The sequence below is a fragment of the Ammospiza nelsoni genome, chromosome 3 (genome assembly GCF_027579445.1).
Source record: "Ammospiza nelsoni isolate bAmmNel1 chromosome 3, bAmmNel1.pri, whole genome shotgun sequence".
NCBI lineage: Eukaryota > Metazoa > Chordata > Aves > Passeriformes > Passerellidae > Ammospiza > Ammospiza nelsoni.
In genome coordinates this window covers 12491621-12505948 of record NC_080635.1, presented here as the reverse complement: position 1 = coordinate 12505948, position 14328 = coordinate 12491621, and the positions used below count along the sequence as shown (strand labels likewise).

At 38.6% G+C, this 14328-nt stretch overlaps 1 protein-coding gene across 4 annotated transcripts in view; it reads right to left on the bottom strand.

Moving 5' to 3' along the window:
- The window catches only part of FBXO11 (F-box protein 11), a 70307-nt gene that overhangs the window by 37042 nt on the left and 18937 nt on the right, over nt 1-14328 (bottom strand). The window contains exon 1 of one of the 4 annotated variants that reach the window (XM_059469701.1): nt 222-318. The exons of the other annotated variants lie outside the window; for them this stretch is intronic. The gene's annotated coding sequence lies outside the window, so the exon portion shown is untranslated. Of the gene's footprint in view, nt 1-221; nt 319-14328 lie in introns of those variants that run through there. 4 annotated transcript variants of the gene reach the window in all.

Below are 14328 nucleotides of genomic sequence, written 5' to 3'. Positions count from 1 at the left end.
GAAGTTCACTGGTGATGTTGTACACATCCACACAGGCTCTGACAGCAATAGAGGAGAGCTTCATCAGCTCATTAATCCACCTGAAAATTAACCTCCAAGTACCTCCACAATCAGCCTCCAGCCAGCCCAGCACAGGCACAAGACCACATATTTGGGAAGAACCACCAACAGCACAGGTCTTAAGGGCAGAAGTGAACTGTGAAATTTCTATCAAGACCCACCACTTCTTAAAAGAGAGCCACCTCCAAAACTTCAGCTGGAAGCTGGTTCACACTCCCTGTCTGCTGCTTCCCAGGCACACCTCGCATCTGACCACTCCACTCCCTAGGAAGGATAAGTATTTATGAATTATGCAAAAAGCCTAAAGGACACTGATAGATGAAGTGCAGTGAATTTCCCTGTGAAGGTGTGTCTGGCCCAGCGTGGGGATCACTGCCTGTGGGAGGGCAGTGACCTCAGAGCACACTCATGGCTCAGTCACTTGGTTTTACCCGTGTCTGTGCAGCTCTGATGGAAAACACCTCTCAATTTAACAAGGCAGGCAGAAGACAGAAGCTGCTACAGGAGAGCTCCCAGCCCTCCCTGGCACACCAGAGCAGAAAAGCAGCCGTGGGTGTGAAGCAGCTCTGCCAGCAGGAATTCAGGCACCACCACCAGCCCCACAGCAAAACACCCAAATGTACTCAGACACTGCAGCAGGGACTCATTCTGCAGCCCTTGCTTCTATTTTAGATTTGATACAGTAACTATGATTACTGGCATTAATATCCCCCAGAAACTACCTGGGGACTTCAAACATGGTGTCTCAAGCCCGCCCTGCTCCCCTATTTTGCATTGAAGACACAAGATGACTGTCAGAACAGCTGGGATTTTCCCCCAGCTCTGGATGGTCAGTACAATGGTTCAAAATTGCCACAGAAAACACAGCAACAGCATAATAAGCAAAAATAACAGGGGGAAAAAATAGAAAGCAAAGCAGAGAATTTTCATCTCTCAGTAGGTGATGGAAAGGGCACAGATAAAATCCAGTCAGGTCTTCAGAACACCACCCATGGAGGCCACAAAGGACAGAACACATTACTGCTGGAAAGAGACAGCAGAAGCCTGTGGGGTAAAATGGAAGGAAAGGTCAGTTTGGCTGAAACACTGAAGGACTGGCTAAGCAGAACAGAAGTATATTTATTTTCTGCAGTGTTTCCTACTAAAAGATTGCTCTTCCAGCACAGATGACAATAAGGGATAATGCACACACTCACAGCAAGTACCAGAAGAATTAAAATCTTCCTTTTTCCATCTGAACAAGGAGGACAAGGGAAGGGTACCATGATGTCTCTCACCAGCACTTTTTGCCACACTTCTGAGGGGCTTCTGCATGGATTTCTGACACTTCAGGAAAAACAACTGATCCTATTTTTCCAGATGCAGCCTGTGCAGTTACTGCCAAGTGAAACAGGGAAACTGAAGGCCTTGAGTGACCTCTTTGAGCCTTGGTGCTTGGTTTTAGCCTTCCAGATGCTCCCTGAAAACCCTGAGCAGCTCCACTGGGAGCCTTCAGAGAGATGCTGCTCACAAAGTAATCCTTCAACACTGCACACTGCCCTTCCCTGAGCAAAAAACTCTTAAACCAGAGTGCCAGAACTCTCTTTTGAAAATCCTTCCCTAAAAAACACTTTAACATATATCTGCTTTAGAGCAGAAATACCTGTTTTAAAATACAGTGCCTCCAAAATATTTTGAAAAACCCTATTTTAAAATGTAACAGTATCAGGCAGTAACACACATAAAAAGTATTATAATCACATTTGTTGATGATAGAAGCATAAAAGTCAATAAACAAATTTGGAAGAGTGTGTGTGTAATATTAATATCATCATACAAACACCTGCTGAAATGACTGCCAGATGCTGTCACAGTTTCAACTAAGTCAGTATGTTTGCAGTTTTTAAGAGATTAAATTAAGCTGAGTCTGCTCTCAAATAAAAATATTTACCCGAATATTTTACACCAATTATATTGTATAGTAAGATAAAATAATTTCAAATAAAATCATGTTTACTGAACTTTGTGATTCTGACAAGTCAAAACCTAAATTTAAATTAAGAATTATCTCATCTGATAGTTCAAAATGACTCATGAACCTGAACTGTAACACTATAAGCTTTAAGATCCACAAAAGACCAAAAATAACAAATACTTCCAGGAGAAAAAGAAGAAAAACCTGCCATTCTAGCAACTACTGTCAAGAGTGCTTTGTATTTCCACAGATGCTGTGGAAGGGAGTACATTAAAATAGAGAAAAATAAAATTATACAACTGATTTCTTTTGTTTCATGAAGACATAAGCTATAGAGAAGTAACAAAGTGTTGTCAAGAGCTATCTATTAAAAATATACACACCTAGGTCACTTCTAGAAGAAATGTATCATGTTTCAAAACACGTGCATGGGCTTTCATTTCTACCTTTTATGCGTTCAGATAATATTTCCAAAAAACATTGTTAATATAATTGACAGCTGTAAGGTTGATAAATTCTTCAAAATAAAAAGAAAAAAAGCTTTAAATTCCCCAATAGACTCATCATAAAACAGACAAAGTGGGGAGGATCCCAAAGAAGGCAGCTCATACACTAACCTGGAGTGTTTGACCACTTAAGTTTTTACTTAACTTTTATTTTTTATTATGAAGTTTTATTCAACATCACATTTTTGTGCTGCTTTTCTCCACCTTCCCCAAACAGGGCAGGAGGAGCAAAACCAACCAACCAAAAAGATTTACAGTCAGGAGAAGAAGAGTCCTGGGGGTGGCAGGTATTTCCAAACAGACACAGCACTGAAATTGCTCCTGCAGGCTGGGGGAAAGTCTGGGGAGAAATCCAACCAACCCATTTTCAGACAGGAAAATCCATATCAAACTGAGAGTAGATCTAGAAGAGCAGCTCTGAAAAATGAAGTTAATCCATACTGAACCTATTTGAATGAAGCCATTATTCATCTTGCCTATCAAACAAATTTTAACAGGAAGAGTTCATTAAACAGTGTTTTAAGTAGAACCAGTACAACTTCAGAACAAAATAATAAATAATTAAAACAAAAAAAATCCCAAATTGTCCATCTTCATAACTAGAAAAAAACACAAACTAAGCAACTAAAATGTTACAACTCATTTGCTCTGGATTGAGCTCATCTTGCCATAAATCTGGCAAAACCAACATCAAGCATCCTGCCAGTCTGTGAGATGACAGCCCCAACTACTTGATTGGATCCACTTCTAGATTAGCTCAAAATTCCAACAAAGAGAGGATGACACAAATTTAAAGGTGTAGAGAGGAAGGAACCCCCAACAGAGCTAACAATTAAGGCAAATAACTTCAGAGCAGAGATTCAAGGCAGTTCTGTATTTGCACTTCCAGCAACATCTCTGCAACAAACTGCTGCCCAAAAAAGCCAAGCAAGCACACCCACTCACCCTTTTCCTTTAAGGAGCAAGTCTCTGGGAGTGAGCTGTTAAATAAATGCATGTATCAGTGGTGTGACTGACACTCATCCTGTGTCCTTGAAAACATTCCTAACAAGTGGCTGACACCTGAAAGCAGATACAGCACCAAAACATGAAAGATACTGAATATGGAATTTGCACATACTACTCTGTATCTCAGAGCAAAGGTTTCTCATACTAGGAGAGGCTTACACGTTGATTCCAGGCAGCATTTAAGGAATAGTTTAAATTATAGATGGCTTAAGGTTACTTTTGAAATGGAGACCATTTTCTTTTGAGAGCTATCTGAGGACCTCTATGAAGAGAAAAAAAACCCAAACCACTAGCTAGGAATACCACAAAAAAAGCAAGTGCAGCCCCAGAAACCCCCTACAAAACTGAGAAAGATGACATGCAAAGTTCACAGAGCTCAGATCCAACACATCCTAAAGGCAGGAGCATTGTGGTGATCCTTCACAGTCAAATTTCACAGTGGACTTGAAAAAAAAAGGTCCATCAGGAACAGGAGGCATGTATACAGCTACTCCATTTTATGCTGAATGTCAAAAACACAGTATTAAAAAAGCTGCAAACTCATTTGCTACTATTTTCAGAGACTTTATTAAGTACTGTGATATATTTTTAATTATTATAGAAAGAAACCCTGCAGTATTTTTCAAGCATTATCTAGAGCAGCTCAGCTCACAGAAAGGTAAAATCTACGAGGCAGTATTTTGTGTCAGGTTCTGGGGTCCCTGCTCAAGGAGAAGGATTAACCTCTGACTGCAGACAAAGCTGTTTGGAACTGAAGAGACCATGCAAGAAAAAGATTCTGAGTCAGAACTGCTACTCAGAGTAGCAAGCTCTCAGATTGGAAAGGGGACAGAGCTAACATTAAAAATGTATGTTTTCTTAAAGACTACAGAAAGATCAGACTTCCTGAACGCCATATGGAATAAAGAGATTCTGCCTTCTGGGAAGCAGCAACCAGACACAATAACCATTACTGACTACCAGAATATTTTAAATATACATACAATTTCTTACTGGCAATAAACCAAAGATATACAACAATATGCAAAGCACACTGTAGCTTGTAACAGTTTATCAAATAAACAAAAATTGTGTGGAATACTTTGAAATTTTCCTGTATGAGATTTAGTTCTTAAATTTAAAGAGGGGGGAAAATTAAGCTTAAACCATAAGTCACAGTACTTGTACAGAGCAAAATTTAAGAAAAAAAAACACACCACAACCACCCTCTACCCAAAGAATCAAACAGTGGGTTTTTTTTGCATTTACATTTAAAGCTTTTAAACATCAATACCTAAATAAGACATCTTATTACTCTCTCTGGAAATAGGTCGTGCAGTCATGATGGCCTAAAAAGAATAAGAATAGATCAGACACTCAAACTCTATCTGTATTTATCCAGAAGCTCATGTTATTTTTACAACATATTGAGAAGTATTTTCTAAAAGAATAAAAGCAACTACTTCTAGCTACATAGAGAGTTTCTTAAAGCTGACATTATTTCTCAGTGTTATTCTTAGATAAAAGTTAATTTCCACAAGAAATTCTCAATAATCTGATCTTTTCTCCTCCTCATCACATAGTGAAGCCCACTGCAACAATCCTCACTCAGGTCACTCAAACCAGACAGAGACACCACCCCCTCAAAGGTGCTGGGGCAGCTGCACCCCCAAAATGCTGCACAGGACAGCATGGTTCACACAGCAAGGTAAAAACTTCAGTTCTTAGAGCTGGCACAAAACAGACTAACAGAAAAGGAGACAAATGGGAAAGATACACTGGCTGCAAGCCCAAAACTTGTCCTCATCTATATTTCTTAAAAAATTATCAACAGTCACAAATAACTATTTGCATCTTTACACTTCATTCCCTAGGGAGCTCACAGTCCAAAACCACCTAGCACAAAAAACATGTGTTAACACCAGTTAAAAACCCTCCAGCTACTTTGAAGAATATATTCCTTTTCAAAAGCCAGAACCAAAAAGTGATAACGAGGATCTGATGAAAAATTCTGGTTTCTTTTCACAACCATGCCATCAAAAGAGATATTTAACATTAAGTTAAAGACTGAACTTCTAAAAAAAAATAAAAATCACTAACATGCACATTTTTATTAAGACACACAGAATAACTGTGCAAGTACCTGCATACTTGAGCTACTTGTTAAAGAACTCATTTTAGAGAGGGAAGAAAAAGATCTTTTTCTTCAAACAAGCAGCTCTAATGATCAGCACTAGAATGTAGAACTGATAAACTAGAATTAGAAGACAGATTTAATTTTCTGGTATTTTTTTTAAATTACATTGTTTTCCCAGATTGATAACTGTATTACAGCACCATCTATAACATTTAGCAAAGCAATAAACAACTCTCCAGGTGGCTGCTGTGCAAGTATTAAGGGAACTTCCCTCCCTGCTTAATAGGCAGCTTGACTTGTGCTCTGACAAGCTTTCATTGAGCAGGGACAAGGAACCCTTTCTGGGTGCATTCCTCAGTAAGAAAGCAACACTTTCAACACTGTGGCCTTGCTGCATGGCTCCTTGGTGCTACAGTGAAAAAGCTGACCAAGGAAATTTTAAGGTTCAGAAATACACTGCTGAATGACACTAAATAAAATAGACTATTACTACAAGCTGATTTTTTTTGGTCTATTGTAACGATTATACTCAAGATTCCAAGTAGGACCAATTAAAATTTCTACCTGGCCATATCACTTCATTTGTTAGGGCAGTCAGATTACCAGTCTCAAAGGTCATCTCCCTCTCTGGCTGGAATACAGCAACTTTCATCTCATTAGAAAAGCACAGCCAGTGAGAACAATAAAAAACACTGAAATAGGTTCAAGCATTGCCACTTGATTCTGACCAAAAATATGTTTCTGATCAATCCTCATGCTTCAACTTCAGGCAGTACTTCAAAGTGCCTGAACAAAGATGTGAAAATGGAACCCTGTGACCACACCCTTGGGGCCTACAAAAAATTCCAAATTCCCATTTTACCAGGAAGTAAAGTGTCTCAGACAAGAAGGAATTACAGATTCTCCAATAGGACCACCAAAGTCCCCAGAAGGTCTAAACAGAGGAATTGTGGAACAAGTCATCGGTACTTAAAAAAAAAGGCAAATAACCCCCACCAAATCACACACACCAAACTAACAAACCATCCAAAAAAATTACCAAACCCAGAGAATTCACTTCCATGAACAATAATGTCAGTCAAATTACTGGACATGAACAGGATGAAAACCAGCCTCCAAAACTCAGGAGGTAAATGTTCTAACAAGCACATGTAAAATTAATAAGAGATAAGTTATTTGTGAGGACAGATTATTTCTAATAAGCAGAGAATACCTAACTATGAAGTAGAAGCCTTACCTTCTTTAATTAGACTAAGTCTGGATATTCTTGATACCAATAACTACAGAAAAATAATTAGAAGTTTGTGATTTCCTCTTTGTATTAACTTCTGGCAGCAATTATTTTCAGCCTCACCTCCTTTAGCACTGCTGAACTGAAGGAGAAGCAGGACAGTATTCATTTCTTCTCTAGCTGAGTTTCTGATATCTTTGAAAAAATTTGGGGCAAACCCACAGTCTATGAATGAGTAGATTCAATGAGAATGCAGAGATTTCACTTAAAGCACCCTCAATTTACACTTCAAGTTTTCTACACTCCATAACTGATCCATTTACAGAAATTTTCTGTGATCCACGGGAAACCAAGAGAAACATGGCTCCTCCTGAAAGAGCAATAAAGCAATTCACAAGTCTCATTATGAATTAACACTACTGCAGCTATTCAAGCATAACCCCTGTAAAACACCATCTCAGGGCACAATCATTTCACCCAATTTTCAGGAAATGAAAGCCTCCCACAGATTTCGCTGTCATGAGCCACATCTGCACAACACTGTTGTAACACAGGCAGAAAAAAAAATACATATCTCCTGCTAGTAAGTGTAGTAGCAGATCTGGAGATACTTGCCAAGCAAAGCCATCTGCCTCCTGTGGCCCCTCCATGAGAAGTGACTGACATCTATCAATACATTGGCCCAGCTGAAGCCTCATTACATCAAAGAGCAGTTTTGATGAACTGTAGGAAATTCCTGGTTTAGGGCTTCAGAATTAAAAGAGCTTCTGCAATGCCTAGCATGACAAGGAAAGGCAGTCATGGATCTGCCTGGCAGTGGCAAAAAGCCCAAGGAAAAAGCCAACCAAGATGAAAGGCCAGACAGCATTTTGGGTGCTGGGTTCCAAGGGGTATAGTCAGTATCATTTCCTCTAAGAAAGAAACAAAAGGAGGAAAGCTATATTAATAATACTTTACAGCTTACTGGGTTTGGCTGTCTTTCTTCCCTTCTGTACCAAGCAAAGCTTCCAAGCTGACCACTAGTCTGTGAAGAAGCAGAGAAAGAGCAAACAGTCCAGAGGAAAAAATATGGACCCTGTAACCTTGACAGATAGCTGGGAGGAAAACACACCTTGTGCTAATACTCCTCACAATTTTGGATGTTCAAGAGCATGTCTCTAGAAAAAGACAACTGTGCAAACTGCAAAAGGAAAAAACTATTAATTCTGCTACCTTTTCTGGCTATTTCCCCTTACTATTACACTGATATTCAACGAGCACACTGCATTCTCCTTCTGCCCTAGTACTGCAATCAACACAAATTTGAAATGTCACACCTGAAATGAAAAAAACAAAACCCAAAAGAAACTCCAGCACATACACCCCCCCAAAAGAAACTGTGAAACAGCACTATAAGAACACCATAACTAACAACAGCATCCTGAAAACATAAATACATTACACTGGAGAGAAAAAAAAAAATTGAAAATCATTAGTTCCTACCAAATTATTGCTCTTCAATTCACCAAAGAGACCCCTTGTCATAAGACAGTTATTTTTAACTTTTCAAGAAATACTATTTAATGAAAATTATATATACATTTATATATGTGTGTGTGTGTGTGTGTTATTATGCCAAAAACATGCACACACAAAAAAAGAAAAGCAAGCATTTCTTAAACTTGAATTAGTCAAAAATATGTTGCATCTAACATATGTCATAGTAAGGCTGAATTTTACAAGCCTAACTGTGGCAAGGTTTTACATGCAGTCTCTCCTCTGATCCTCACTCTGAAAACTTCCCCATGACTGCTCCTGTTATTCTGTTCCTTAAATTAGCAACTCTGAGGTGCCTGTCAAGAGCAGGAAGGCATGGTTCTGTTTAGCTTCAGGGAAATAACTGAGGAAACAAAGTGTGGAACCACAGCAAGTGCCAAGTATCGTCAGGGTGCAGGAGGGAAATACTCATTTGCCAGCATATATGTTATTAAGATGGGTGAAGAAATCTGTCATCAAACTATAAAACACCACTGCAGTAGTCAACATCTGATTCAAAACTAAATTTGTTAAGAGCTACAGTAAAAATAAGAAACTGCTGACAACACCAAAGACTGCAGGACTAAGGGCCTACCTAAACCCAAGCTGCTTTGAGAAAAAGTAAATCCTACACAGAGAATAACTGTAATTTTTCAAACCTATTCTGGGTGACAAAGGCTAAATAGCTTTTCTACCAAGTTTTGCTGTATTAATGCATGATTTAAATACAAGTTGGGAGAACAGGATCATCTGTTTTCCACTGCCAACATGTGTTGCAAAGCAAACATGAGGAAAGCTGGAAAGAAGGTTTTGTATTATATGTTCAAGGAAATTTCAGCACAGGGAGAACACTCTGTTCTTCCTTGCCCTGTAGACTAAGGATGTCTTAAACACTCCAATCCAGAAGTTACTGCTCTTGGATATCTGGAGAGGAAAAAATAATAAAATTGCATCCTGATTTTATTAGAAAACCAAATGGCATCATTTTGATACATTAATCAACTTTTTACCTTTTTTGTTTGTTTGTTTTCTCTGCCTTTAAATAGGACTTTTTAAAAACCAGGTTTATTTTTACAGACATACACTTCTTTTTTCACTGTGTAAATTCTGCACACATTAAGTTATCCAGCCCATTCCACAGCACTGCATGAGCAACCACCCCTCAACACTCAGCTGGTTTTAACTTTCCTGTTTTCAACTGCAAGGAAAAACAGGCTGTCAGAGGCTGACTAAAGATGCATCTTTGCCATTAAAAGCAGTATCATGCATGAAATGCTGCATCAATGAACTTCTCAAAGCTTTTTTTAAGTAGCTATTAAATTTGCATTAGTATTTTCTATTAACACTGTCATTTCACATCATGAGAAGCTGTTAGATATATATATATATATATATATATATACATATATATATATATATATACACACACACATTCAAATTTCAAAAACATGTATTTAATGAACAACAACTGATTCTGATACTGATTTTGATTTCTGCTTTTAGTAAAATTTTAGTGACTAAAACACCCACAAACTGTCAAGGTGTGTGGGTGGTGGTAGAGGGCAAAAAATCTGTATTTGGCTGTTAATTATATCTTTTGGTAATTAATTATACTATTTGCAGATACATTTTTACTGATAAATTCTGAAGTTAAATGTAATGGCTGCAGAATTTAAGAGTTTCCAGAATGAGACTTTTTGCAGAGAACACTCTCAAGTTTAAAACCACAGATGATGCCCTGTAAGTGATGAACTATTTTCAATTACTGACAATTTCATTTAAAAATAAATCTAGCTTCTTTTCTTAGTATCTCTCAACTGTTTTTCTTATGGTCCCAATTTCACTAAAGCTCTGTTACATTAAACAATATGGGAATGCCCATCTGAAAAAAAAAAAAAAAGGCCTTATAGGTTCCTCCTTGCCAAAAGTAGATGCTTATTATTTCCATTTTAAATTTATTCTTAACAACATTAAGAAGAAATAAAGTTCAAGCAGGCAGAGTAAGCTTAGTCACCTGAGGGCAAGCATAGGTCACAAAATGGAAAGAAACTACTAATTTTTTTGGTTTTGTCAAAATTGTCCAGAAATACTGACCGTTTTCAATAGGGCTGTTTTTCTTCTTCCACAGTCTTTTTATGTCTGGTCTTTTTGTATACTTAGAGCAGAATCCTGAACTTTTAATTTCTTAAACGGGTCCTCCTCACACACCTGAACTCCCATTTTTAGTTTCCCAAATTCTGGATATTTAGACAGAAGGGGGGTTTTGCCATTTATTCTGTTTCCATTTTGAAGGCCTGAGCCACCACACCTCCTGCAAATTTGTTATGCCCCAGTATGGTAAATTTCTAACCAAAAAAGTGTTTTTAAATCATGTGCATTAACTGTAAAAGGTGTTTGAACACATGCAGCAAAAAGCAATAGGGAAACAGCGTGGTTGAAGAAAGCCCAGTAACAGCCCCTTCCATCCAGACTCTCACACCCCTCACTACACACAGTAATCCTGTGTTGTGAGCCACTGAAAGACACTGAAACAGCCACCAAAAAATAAACCCTATGCTAAAAGGCCACAAGGAGCTAAAGAAGTTTTAAGAGGAATGTTCTTTCTCACTATGCCAAAAAATCAAAGATAATCTAGAAGTTGCACATTAAGATGGTCAGTTTTCTCTTTTCATGTCTCCACAGTTCTGTCATTACTCACTGACCTCAGATGTTTTCTCTCAGATATCTACACCAAGCAGTGTATTTACAGACCAGGGCACTCTGGAGAGTCAGTGGACAAAACACATGCAGAAAAAAGCAGAATAAATAAACTTCTTTTCTGGTTATTTTACCTACATTTCCCAATTATTTTTTATCCAAAGAAATATTTTTTTTAAATTGAAAGACTGATTAGAAAGTATTCAAAGATGTCACGACGTGGCCTGACAGCTGCCCCATGGTGAGGTTCCCGTTCATGCCTTGACTAGTGCTGACTATCCTGTCACCCCCACATCCCCAAGGAGCCTACACAGTTTGATCTTATCCCTTTCAATAATTTTTAGTGTTGATGAGAAGTTAAACATGTACAAAAAATGTAGCTTTGTGTGTACACAGAGCTGTCAAGGCAATCTTTTGGAGCCAAATTTGATATATACACAAAAACACAGTGTGAGAGAAGAGTCAGAGGTGTGCAGACCTGATACAGCTCTGAACACACTGATCCACCAGAGCACAAAATACCCCTTGTTCAGCCAAACTAATTTTACTTAGTGCATCAACAGACTACATGAGTCACAATACCTTGGTTGAGGAGGGCTGCCATTTCACAGTACTAATTTATTGTGGTTTTTAGGTCATCTGCCTATATCCTTAAAAAGCTGCAGGTATAAAGAGTATTAACATTAAGAAGGAACATTGTATTACAAACAAGACAGATGGCCAACAAACCTCCAGTAAGTTCTGTATGACAAATAATCTTATAGATAATTATCTCTTCTGCAGGACAAACTGCTCAAATATTAAAACTAAAAACAAAGACTTGCTTGGCCAAAGCACTAAAGAAGTTCAGAGTTTAAAGCTGTACACAAATAAGGTGAAAAAGCATTAAAGCACTGGAAATACATCAGAAAAAGATTTCCATAAGGAGACTTTTTTTCTTTTTTTGACTGTGAGGGTGACTAAGCAGCAGCACAGGTTGCCTGGAGTTTGTGGAGTCTCCAGACTATGGGAGCCCTCGCCAAGATGGCCATGGCTTTGTTCATGTGGCAAAGGCAGAAGGCACCATTGGAGAGCAATTCAATCACTGCTTGGCTCCAGCATTCTCATCAGGTAAATGCTCTCCCACTCCTGCTTAACACCTGAAGTATTTACTCTTCAGATTCCAGAAGGCCTCACCATTTTCCTTCACTTGAGCTCCAATCCAACTGTTTTGCTATAAAACATATGTATTATTTCAGCATCTCAGAAACCTCAGCTCATTTTAATTCTGCTGAGCACTCCACACTTCTAAAAATCCCAGACATGGTGACATTAGGACAGGAATACAGACCTCAGTATTTTCGACCATTCACATGTAAAACTACACTGCTACATAAATGTGGATATTTTCCACACCAGTGTTACTATGTTAAGTTGTCAAATAATCTGTATCAGAATGTATTTTGTCAGCAAAAAAATCTATTATGAAGAAATTCTATGTTAAATTAAATCAAAGCATCCTCAGCACAGCAATTTCAAGATTTGATTAGAAGTGCTAAAATATAACTTGTTAAAGTAATAGAAACTGTGTCCTTCTCTTAGATTTCCATAATACACACATTACATCATTCCTTCCCAACTATCAGACTCAGTTTCATTTCATCATCACCCTCGTCCAAAGATCTGAGTGCAGAAAAACACCAGTGCCATGCATTTTGACCCAGAGTTAGGCTGTAAAACATCCCAGGGCCCTTCTGTACACTTGACCAGGCAAGTGGAACATCACCAAGTCTTTATCCATTTGTTTTTAAATAAACAGTGTTTTTGTAAAGGGACAGCAACTGATAAAATATTAGTAACAAAAAGCTGTTTTAGAGAAACAGCAACGTTTCTATGAAGTTGAATGCTGATGATTAACTGATAGAAACATCCTTCCTTTTCAATTTCTTTAATTACATGTACAGAAAAAAATTCTAAGAGGTCAGTCTCAAAGCCAATGTACAGAAATTGTAAAAATGAGCACTCAAGCTGCTTCTCTCCTCACCTTTCCACATTAAAGACCCAAAGGTAATGAGGTATTAGTGTTTACCTGGAAGACCAGCATGAAGTAAACAAACCCCTGCCTGACTGTGTGATCTTGTTTACACTGCTCAAACGTGGTTATAACCAAAATAAAAGCTTTGATTACAGAGCTACAGGAGAAGATTAATCCCTTACTGCTAGAGCTGAGAAAGAAGGGAAGACAAACTCCAAGACACCCACCATACCTTTGTTTAAAAAGAGAATGAAGATTTCAAAATCTGCACGGCTAGGGTGGCGGCAGAGCAGGGGAAACCCCCAGGTCTGTTCAGAAGTGAAGCCCCCCAGGCACAGTGAGCTGAGCAGAGGCCATGGCAGGAACCCCTGGGCTGTGCCTGCTGGGCTCTCCCGAGGCTCAGAAAGGACTCTGGGCTCTCTGCAGCAAGCTACACTCCCTTCCTGCTCCTCCTCTCCCCATCTCAGCCTCTTGCAGTCACTTCTGCTCACGCCAGGAGGAATGACATACAAGCACCACCTACTTAAGGGTGACCTTCAAAATAGTGTCTACCCCCACCCCCAGGTCTTTCACCTGGAATGAGGTAATACTTACACTATTACTGTGCACCAGCTTTGACAGTCCTGGGAATGTCACTGGTACAGAAAGAATGGTTGATCTCTGTCTCCGTATTATTAAGCTCTCAGCAGTTACAAAAATAAAATTAAAAAGAAAACTCAAGAAGTGCTACTGTGCCAATTCAAGGTTTCAAGGACCTTTGCAGCTGTAAATTGAAGTATGCTAGAACACATGCTGGCTGAACACGCTGAAAAACTCACCTGCTAGACAAGATCACACCAGCTAGAAAGTCAGAGTATTAATATATTCTACCTCCTACACCTTCACTCTAAATTACTGTCAATTTGCTAAAAGCAAAGCCACACACAATCACTCTCCCTTACAAAGTATGTTCCCAAACTAATGAATCTACAGGCTGCACTAAGATGGTTATATAACATCAGCAAATTGAATTTATTTTCCAGGCCCTATTTTCTGTCAGTCTTTGTAATCATCACCTCAGTTTCAGCTTCCTTCATCAAATCATCCTGTCACAGTTTCACCTCTTCTGAATTTACCAATCTGACACACCTGCAAACTACTCAACTGTTCCACTGTTATTAATGCACAGGAGCACCTGAAGACTCAGCCAAGTCAGTCACTTCAAACACTTAGGGCAGAGGGGAAAAA